Source organism: Phoenix dactylifera, chromosome 17, assembly GCF_009389715.1.
Source record: "Phoenix dactylifera cultivar Barhee BC4 chromosome 17, palm_55x_up_171113_PBpolish2nd_filt_p, whole genome shotgun sequence".
Lineage (NCBI taxonomy): Eukaryota > Viridiplantae > Streptophyta > Magnoliopsida > Arecales > Arecaceae > Phoenix > Phoenix dactylifera.
The window spans coordinates 14063404-14071904 of record NC_052408.1 but is presented as its reverse complement, the minus strand read 5'-3'; positions in this window follow the sequence as shown (position 1 = coordinate 14071904).

Here is an 8501-nt window from a genome sequence, read left to right as displayed (position 1 = left end):
TAATAAAAGTAAAATTAAAGGATGTTTCAATTTTTCGCTATAAATTGGTTTGGCAGAAAAGGTTGAGAAGGTAATTAGTTATGCACAATCCATACATCTAGACGTTAGAAGATTGAATAAGTAACACATACCTCAAATATTCAAAATAGTTTAAAAATCATTTGGCCCATGAAAAATTCAAGAATACTTCAAGAACCTTTCAGTATTTTGGGAAAAATTGTAAATTGTGTTTGACTCTTTTAGAAAAAAAAATAAATATGTGGTGCATAACATGTCCCAAGAAAGAAAGGGAAAAAGTCAAAGCTCATATGCACAATAATATTAATCCTGCTCGAAATCTGCCTATATCTCGATAATCTTAGTGTGTGATCGATTGCTGGGATGAACTTAAACCGAGATAAAGGTTTATCTTGGTCTATAACAGGCTCGAGAAAGTTAAAAAAAACTTGCATTCCAAGATCTTGGCTGAAAGATGATGGCTAATATCAAAATAACGACAGACATGGTAAAAATGAGATCAACCACCATTAGGCAAGGCGCATGGAAGGTGAAAAGTGCAGATCATTAATTGTTAACCCCTCTTCAGCCAACAAATCAGCTACAATTGGTTAGCTCAGCTAATATCTTGATATGCCCAGATCACCAGATGCACTGTTCTATTTGATTTGCTACCATATCATATGGTCCACAGGAAATCTTAAATACCATGGTGCCTTCCGGTTATTCTTCACCATATGCTTAGTGCTAAAGAACCAAATTACACCAAAAGGCCCAACTCAAATCAGCACCTATTAGGTGCTTTTAAGAAACAAGCCTTTAGGGCTGCCAGCCATGTGCGACGCATGTTAAGGGATGATGCTATCTTACTGAAGAGTGACTCGGCGATGGTGATTGGCTAGGTTCAGGATTGAGCTAGGGAGGCGGGGTCGCATCTCCTGATTTAAGACATCCGGCACTTGGTGAGAGATTGCATCTACTTTAGGGCGAACCACGTTTATCGGAAGGAGAATGAAGTTCAGACTGGATGACCTCCTATATGGCCTATTATTCTAGCAGACTTTTCTGGTCTTCTCATGCATGTGTCCCTAGAACTATTAGGGATATTTTATTTTTTGACTTTTTAAAGATGTATCCACACTAGAGTAATTAACGTGAAATCCAAAAAAAGAAAAAAAAAACACGAGCCAACTTCCATGTTTATTTCCAAACGCACGAGATAGAGTTCAAAAGAAACCAACTTCCATGTTTATTTCCAAACAAAAGATAGAGTTCAACAAAACAAAACCCTAACAGGAATTGTCTTTATTGTTGCAGGGAACTACAGAAAGACCAGGAAAGGTGGAAGAGAGCAAGAGCACGCACATTAGTACAAGAGAGTGAAAACAAGGTAGAGACTAAGAACTCCAAACTTCAAAAGGGAGGCACCAAATGCTCAGCATTTTGGAACACATTTGTTGCACTTAGCAATACACTTCTCGTGGTCTTTTGCAGGCAAGTTGGTGCATTTCTTGGAGCAGATTGCCGCCTTCTTGTGGCACGCTTCTTGGGTCATGCAGGCCTTCCAACTTTGCTTGCTTTCTTGGATTCTCTCCCCAGTCCTCGTCTCATCAGCAAGCACATTCTTCTCACTTCCCACCATTGCAGGTATGCTGCCTGAGGCCTCGTGCACCGCCGTCGTGGAAGCATTGACGACGGCAATGGCGAGAAGAACTATGATCATCAAGCAAGAGCTCTTCATTTTGCTGGTATCGCTTGCTTGTTCCTTTCTTCTGGTTTCCTTTCTTTCTGGTATGACTGATGCCATGGGAGTAGGTTTAAGTATATATAGGGATGAAGCGATGCCGTTAGAGCTGGTAGTATGGCATGGTGCAACAAATTCAGGAAATGGAAGTGGCGTGCTGATGAACATGGACAGTGTGAACTATAGGGGAGAATGCCAAATGCATGAGAGGCTTAAATGTGTGAGTTCAATAGGGAAGAGCAGTTGGTAGGATGAAGTTGCACGCAAGGAAGGAGGTATGCAGGCCAGGTCATTGGTGGTGCCATAACTGCTTGCTTGTCCCATTAGACTTACATTTTGATGAGGAAAATCATTAGAATTGCATTTTCCGATTTAGAACCACAACAATCTATATGATATTTCTTAAAGTTCATGACTATAATTGTTCTCATAGACCACTAATTCATGTTTGTAGACACTAATGCCTGATAAGAACAAACAGCGACCTCTGCTAACCACTCAAAGCTGCATTTTTTCAAGTGAGGATCTTCAGTTCCATTTTTGTGCCGTATATGACATTGTAATCTGGTTTCAGGTGAAAGCATGTTCTAGTGGCAAACTCCCATATATAGACACTTGATTCCGGTCCCTAGTTTTCTCTCAATTTTTTTAATTGTTGCCCGCGTCCTAGAAGATTTGCACCTTGTCAAAAATGAAGCAAATTACACATTGTCGGTTGGTCTTTGCTGTTCTATATCCTTTAACTTCGAGTATCACCGAGACTTAAACACGCATTTCCACTACATAATTGAAAAAATAATCTAGTTATAACCAAAAAAAAATATAGATCCTTAACCAGATATTTGCTAATCAATTTGCCAACAGGGGCTATACTGAATTTTTTTAAAAAAAGAAAAATGAAAAATCTTCACAAGGCTGAGCAAACACAAACTGGGGCCAGGACAAAATTTGCATTCTAAACAGAGAAGTTTTGAAGTGTAATGTTATGAAACAAAAGCCTTCTTCATGTGCAAGTTGATTGCCAAATCTTCCAAGCGCAATAGTTTTAACATTTTGAAGGGGTTCATGCGAATTTGAACTAGTCTTGGAACGCGTGATGCGGGGACTAATTCATACTTAGCAGAAGCAAGATTAACTAACCTGCTGAAAAGTTTTGAGTATTAATTATAGATAGGCCTCTGGCGTATGCACATAATACTGCTTCGATTTTGAACAAGTACTGGTGCTAGCCTTGCAGGGACTAGTTCAAATCTAGCAGAAGCCTGAGTAGTTGTAACCTCCAAAGAAATGTGAATATTATAGATGAGTATGTGATGCATAAATGTAAATATATGAACCCCTCATCCAGATTGAGCTGACCTCCAGCATCCTTAGACCAACTAAACATAAAGAAGTTCTAGTAAATCTCGCTTTGTTAATGGTTTCACTCGCCTACTTCCCTGATTACGTGACCAATGAGTAATGTCAGAATACAAAGCGGATATCTTTCATAAGGATTTTATTCAGAAGAAAACACAAGCTCGAAGACGAAATCTGCTGAAGAGATTACCAGAGAGAGACATTTTATCGAACAGAACGCGGGGGGGGGGGGGACAAGATTAAGAGATACAAAGGTGGGGAAGCCCAGAAATACCTCACCACCGTAGAAGGCGAACAACGCCGCTGCCTCCGCTGCCTTCTTCGGCCGTCCACCGTTGGCAGCTGATCCTGCTTCCGGGAAGAAAGCATTCAAACTATATAATATATTATTTGACAGGGGGTTAACTGTGAAAATGCTTATAATTTATATTTGAACTAGTCTCGGCGAATGGCTTGCTGAGACTAGCTCTTATTTGCTAGAAGCATATTTACACATATCTCCCTATAGAATCCGAGTATTTTAGATGTGTCCTATACGTATGAGTGATGCGCTAATCCCGACCCCCCCGCGACGTGAGGAGATTAGTTCAAATTTGCTAAGAGTAAAATTACACCTAACCCCTAAGAAACGTGAATATTTTAGATAAGTGTCCCAGTTTATTTACGTACGTTTCTGCTAAGCTTGTAGAATTATTCCCGTCAATAGAGCATGCGTAGAATACTTCAAATTAATCCCCCTATAAATGTCACTATTGCTACCAAATCCAGAAGCGAATTTTTGTGGATTTATTTTTGGACCAACCCAATCCATAGGTCCATGGGTTTGGATCTGGTCCCGGTCAGCTCTGAGCATGTCTACTCCTTCAATTCCTAAAGCAGATAGTTATCTCACGTACAAATTAATTTTTAAATCTAGTTGGCCAAGGACTTGGCTCAGTGCAGCCTCTCTTTGAAAGCAGGAAGTCATACTAACAAGATTAGTTCATTGGCTAGACGTTTCTTTTTTCTTGGTGTTCCAGAGTTTGGAAGATACCTTTAGGATAAGGAAATATGATGCCAAAACCAGGATGAGGCTGCTTTACGAATCAAAGTCCGGAAGTTTGGCCACTCTGCTTTCACTTTCCGATGTCTCTTGGATCCAAGCATATACTTGTGTCTTGTCAATTCCCAAGGTGAAGAATTTGGTCAGTCAATCGTATGAACCTCTAGGATCAGTCAAAATACTGCAACTTTGATGGAACCATGACTTTGTTTTATTCTGCTTCATTTCATCGATCCATTGCAAACTTCTTAATTTTATAGGTTTTCTTTGACGAAGCTGCCTGTATTTACCAGTTATTGCTGGAATTTTAGATCATAGGCTTCCATTCGAGCCACAGTACTAGCAGCTTAGCTGGGAAATTCAGGCAAGCAGCATTAAGAACTTCAATGCAACAATTGCACCACACAAGTCTCGAGATCCCACAACGATCCAGCACGTACGTTGAGCTTCATGTTTTTCCATGCAAGCTCTGGATTTATTTTACTTTCATGTGGACCTTTGGAACACTAAAATTTGTTCAAATGCTATTTATAAGGACAAAGGAACGCTGGTTGCTTTGTTTATGAATGGTAATCGATCAGATATAGATCGGATAGATCATTATCCGTATCTATTTCATAGTTGTCTTAGAGCGAGACAGAATGGGGTTGGTAGAGTTAGACAGGACATGTAAAGGTAGTCTAGCCCGAGTTTGATCTTGTTTCATAGTTTTTAAAAGTTAGGTAATCAAAAAGAGAATGCATCCCACCCTATTAGGGTTGCGTCCGATACCCAATGGGGCGGAGTTTATTGAAGTCCCTAATCTTATTTCTAGTCTAGCCCAAGTTTGATTTTGTTTCATAGTTCCTAAAAGTCAGGTTATCAAAGAGAAAACGCTTTGGGGTTTTTTGTTTGCATTGGTTCCATCTTATCCTAATAAAAGCTTTTGTTGAATTTCATGATGGGACCAACTGGTCCATTGGCCATACGTGCATCTTTTTTCTTTTCTGTTTACATTGGAAATTGATGATATTAATATTTTAGTCTCTTTCCAAGGTGCCACCTTAGTAACTTAATTGATTTGACTGCCGTACTCGAACGGGCGTGCTTGAGGATTTGTGGATTCTGGACCCCATGGAGCTCCCACGCCCTGCCGTGGAGGTCTAGGCCTCTGGGAAACTTAAAAGTGGTCTTGGAAGAGATAATTTGATCTTTGTCCCCACTTATCTATGATGGCTTGACTGGAGGAGATAATTTGATGGCTTCATTTGATTCTTTTCCGTTGTTGCAGGGCAGCACTAAGCTCCTTACGGTCCCACACTAAATTGTAGAAGACTAAAGAAAGACCAGAGGTTACAAGCAACTAAGTTTGGCAGAGGAATATGCTTGGTTTAATCTTCCTCTATCATTGCCATGCTTAATTTCGACCCTGTCTGCTAATGTTATAAAGGATTTGTTTCCGTCCATCTGATTACATTTCTTTTTTCGTCATAGCTCATAAGACGATCTGTTAATTATTGTGATATTTACGCATGATGGAAGTAGTTCATCTGATTACATTTTTTTTTTCATCGTAGCTCATATACATTAGAGGCAGCCGTAGTGCTCGAAAGATAGATAGTGATATTTGTAGAGTATGTTTCTTTTTTCTAATTTAAAATAACTACAAAGATTTTAATGATTGTGTTATCCTTAATTAATTAGAGAAGTGTTTTTAGATTATTATATCTATTCATTCAATAGCAATGCACATGAGCTTAGTGCTTATTCCATGTTGACAAGCTCAGATAACACCAATGTGGTCATGGACATTTTTTAAAGACCATTGTTTAGAATAGCATGTTTCCATCAATGGCTAGTCTATGAAAAACATTGCAAAGAAGCTGATTGGATTCATCCCTTGACATTGTTAAAGCCGGTAGGGTTTTACAGAATTTCCTAAAGCTTGAGCGCGAACCTCAAACATATTATCAGATTGTCGAGTCCTCATTTTTGAATTAACATCCAATGGCTTAAAAGATAATTAGAAAGTGCTGAAAAGTTACTCGAGCTAGCTAGCTTTCTAATCATTGGGTAGGAGGGATGCTTTAAATTTAGGACAAATAAGTTTTAAAATTAACTTGATACTAATTAGCAGAATATTTTATGTGATTAACAGCCACATAAAGCACAACTTTAAAGAATATTTTTAAGGACTTTCATTAAAGACAACTAGGATTTTTTTTTTGTGTGTGTACAACGACAGTTCACACACAACGAGTATGAGTGCAGCTCATAAAGTTAAAAAGAATAAGAGAATATAAAGAAGATGGAACCGAGACTTAGAAAAATTTACAGACAAAATATTAGCCCTTGATCCTATACGATTTTTTGCAATTATGATTCTGTGATGAGATTTTTTTTTAATTTAGGTCCCCCCTAAGGAAGGACCACCATGCTTGGTAGGGTAGATGAAGGATTTTGCATGGGCTGTGGGCAGAGTACTTGAGTGTGTCAATGATAAATTTACATTGCACCAAAATCTACTAACTTTGGACTTCTTCATTTAGATCAATTGAATAATTTTTTGTGTGGCTAAGCCTTCCTTCATCTCAAAAAAAAAAAAAAAAAAAAGAAGAGAGAGAGAGACTTTGGACTTCTTCATGTCTTCATGGGAAAACGTCATTCCATTTTCCAAGTACTCCTTCATATAAGCTCCGATTTCAAACCTTTTCGGGCGTGGAGTTGGACGCAACCGAGCCGGCAATATCCAATGCAAAGGGCTTGTGGCCGTAGAAATCTCTTGCGACCATTTTTTTCTCTTTCCTTGGGCTACGTCCATCACCTCGTGTTCGCTTTTATTAAAAGATCGGGGGGATTAGTTTGGCGGTGAGGTTTGGCGAGAACTCTTCGAGCACAGTGGTACGGCCACCGACACAACGTGGCAGAGGCAGCTCTATGTCCCCTTGGAACGTGCTGATGAACGCGTCTCTGTACCAAGTACTAAGCTGTTCCCCATCTAATGCATAAAGATATGTATGCCCTCCACTGAGATCATTTCCACCTAATCATCCCCTTTTTTGAGATAAATTTTGATGGCAGCGTCGCTGAGAATGAAAGGAACAGAAGTATGAGGTTCGCCATCAGGAACCACACGCCAGAATAGTAGCGGTAGAAGGTCGGCGGATCTTCGACTCGTTATTAGTGTGCGCCGAGCTTCGAGCTGCCTAGAAGGATGTCTCCTATGCGAGACGGATACTGGGCGCGAACCGTCTTCTTCTTGAAGGAGACTCAGCTACGGTGATTGAGTGAATCTGGGGTCGGAGCTGCTCAGTCGAAGATCGCACGCTGCTCTACGACATTCGTAGAATATTACTGAGGAAGGGCGACTCCCATCAAGCTACACACGTATACCGGAAGGCGGACAGTGGGACAGACTGCATGGCTTTCTTTATGGCTCACCACTCTAGAGGCTTCATCTGAGCAGACCATGGGTCTGTACCAGAGCTCTTATGGAGTATTTTGTTTTCTGATTTTATTGGCCACATTCACATCCGTCGTATGTGAGCAGCCGATGCATAAAAAAAAAAAAAAAAAAAAAAGAAAAAAAAAAAGAAAAAAAAGAAGAAGAAGAAGAAGAAGAAGAAGAAAAAAAAAAGAAGGAAAAAAAGGGACCATTCCCCTTAGTTTCAGTTAGTAGGCGCAAAAAGCCAGTGAACTAAGTGGTCCAGTCAATTAATATAGAACGATCAAATATTTGGTCAAAACCTCATGTGGTATATTGGACTAATTGGCCTTTAAAATGTAAGAGAAGGGCCAAGCTGCCCATGAGGTGGCCATACCCAAATGGATGGGATGGAGCTAATAAAATCATAATAAATTAAAGGAGAGAGAGAAAAGAAGAAGAAGAACAAGATACACAATCTTGCACGAAGCTTGTATATGATTTTTCTGATTGGAGTTACAGAATACACAGAGTGGAAGATCTTGCTATATGTATTAATGTTTTCAGTAGGTGCGAAGAAGATTATGAGGAGGTGACCAACATGTGTTTTGTTATTCTAGGGTTTTTATGTTATTTAAAAGGTGAGAGGGCCTACAATGTTGTCTTATGTGCATTCAAGCTCAAAATGAGATGATATGAAGGATCTTTAGGAAATCTTCATATCTTTATTAAGATTATATGTACATAATAAGTCAACAATATTCTACTATGGTTGATTGATTTCTTTGACCATGGCACATAAAAATAATTCAAGTAGAGGGCTGTCATTTTCCTTCGGGTCAAATTAATTATGTTCGATGTAAAATTCTATAAGCTATGATAGATGGGACTCAATGTTCTTTCCTTCAATATTGAGCGGTCGAACTATTATTATAAAGTGATATGCCGGGGATAAT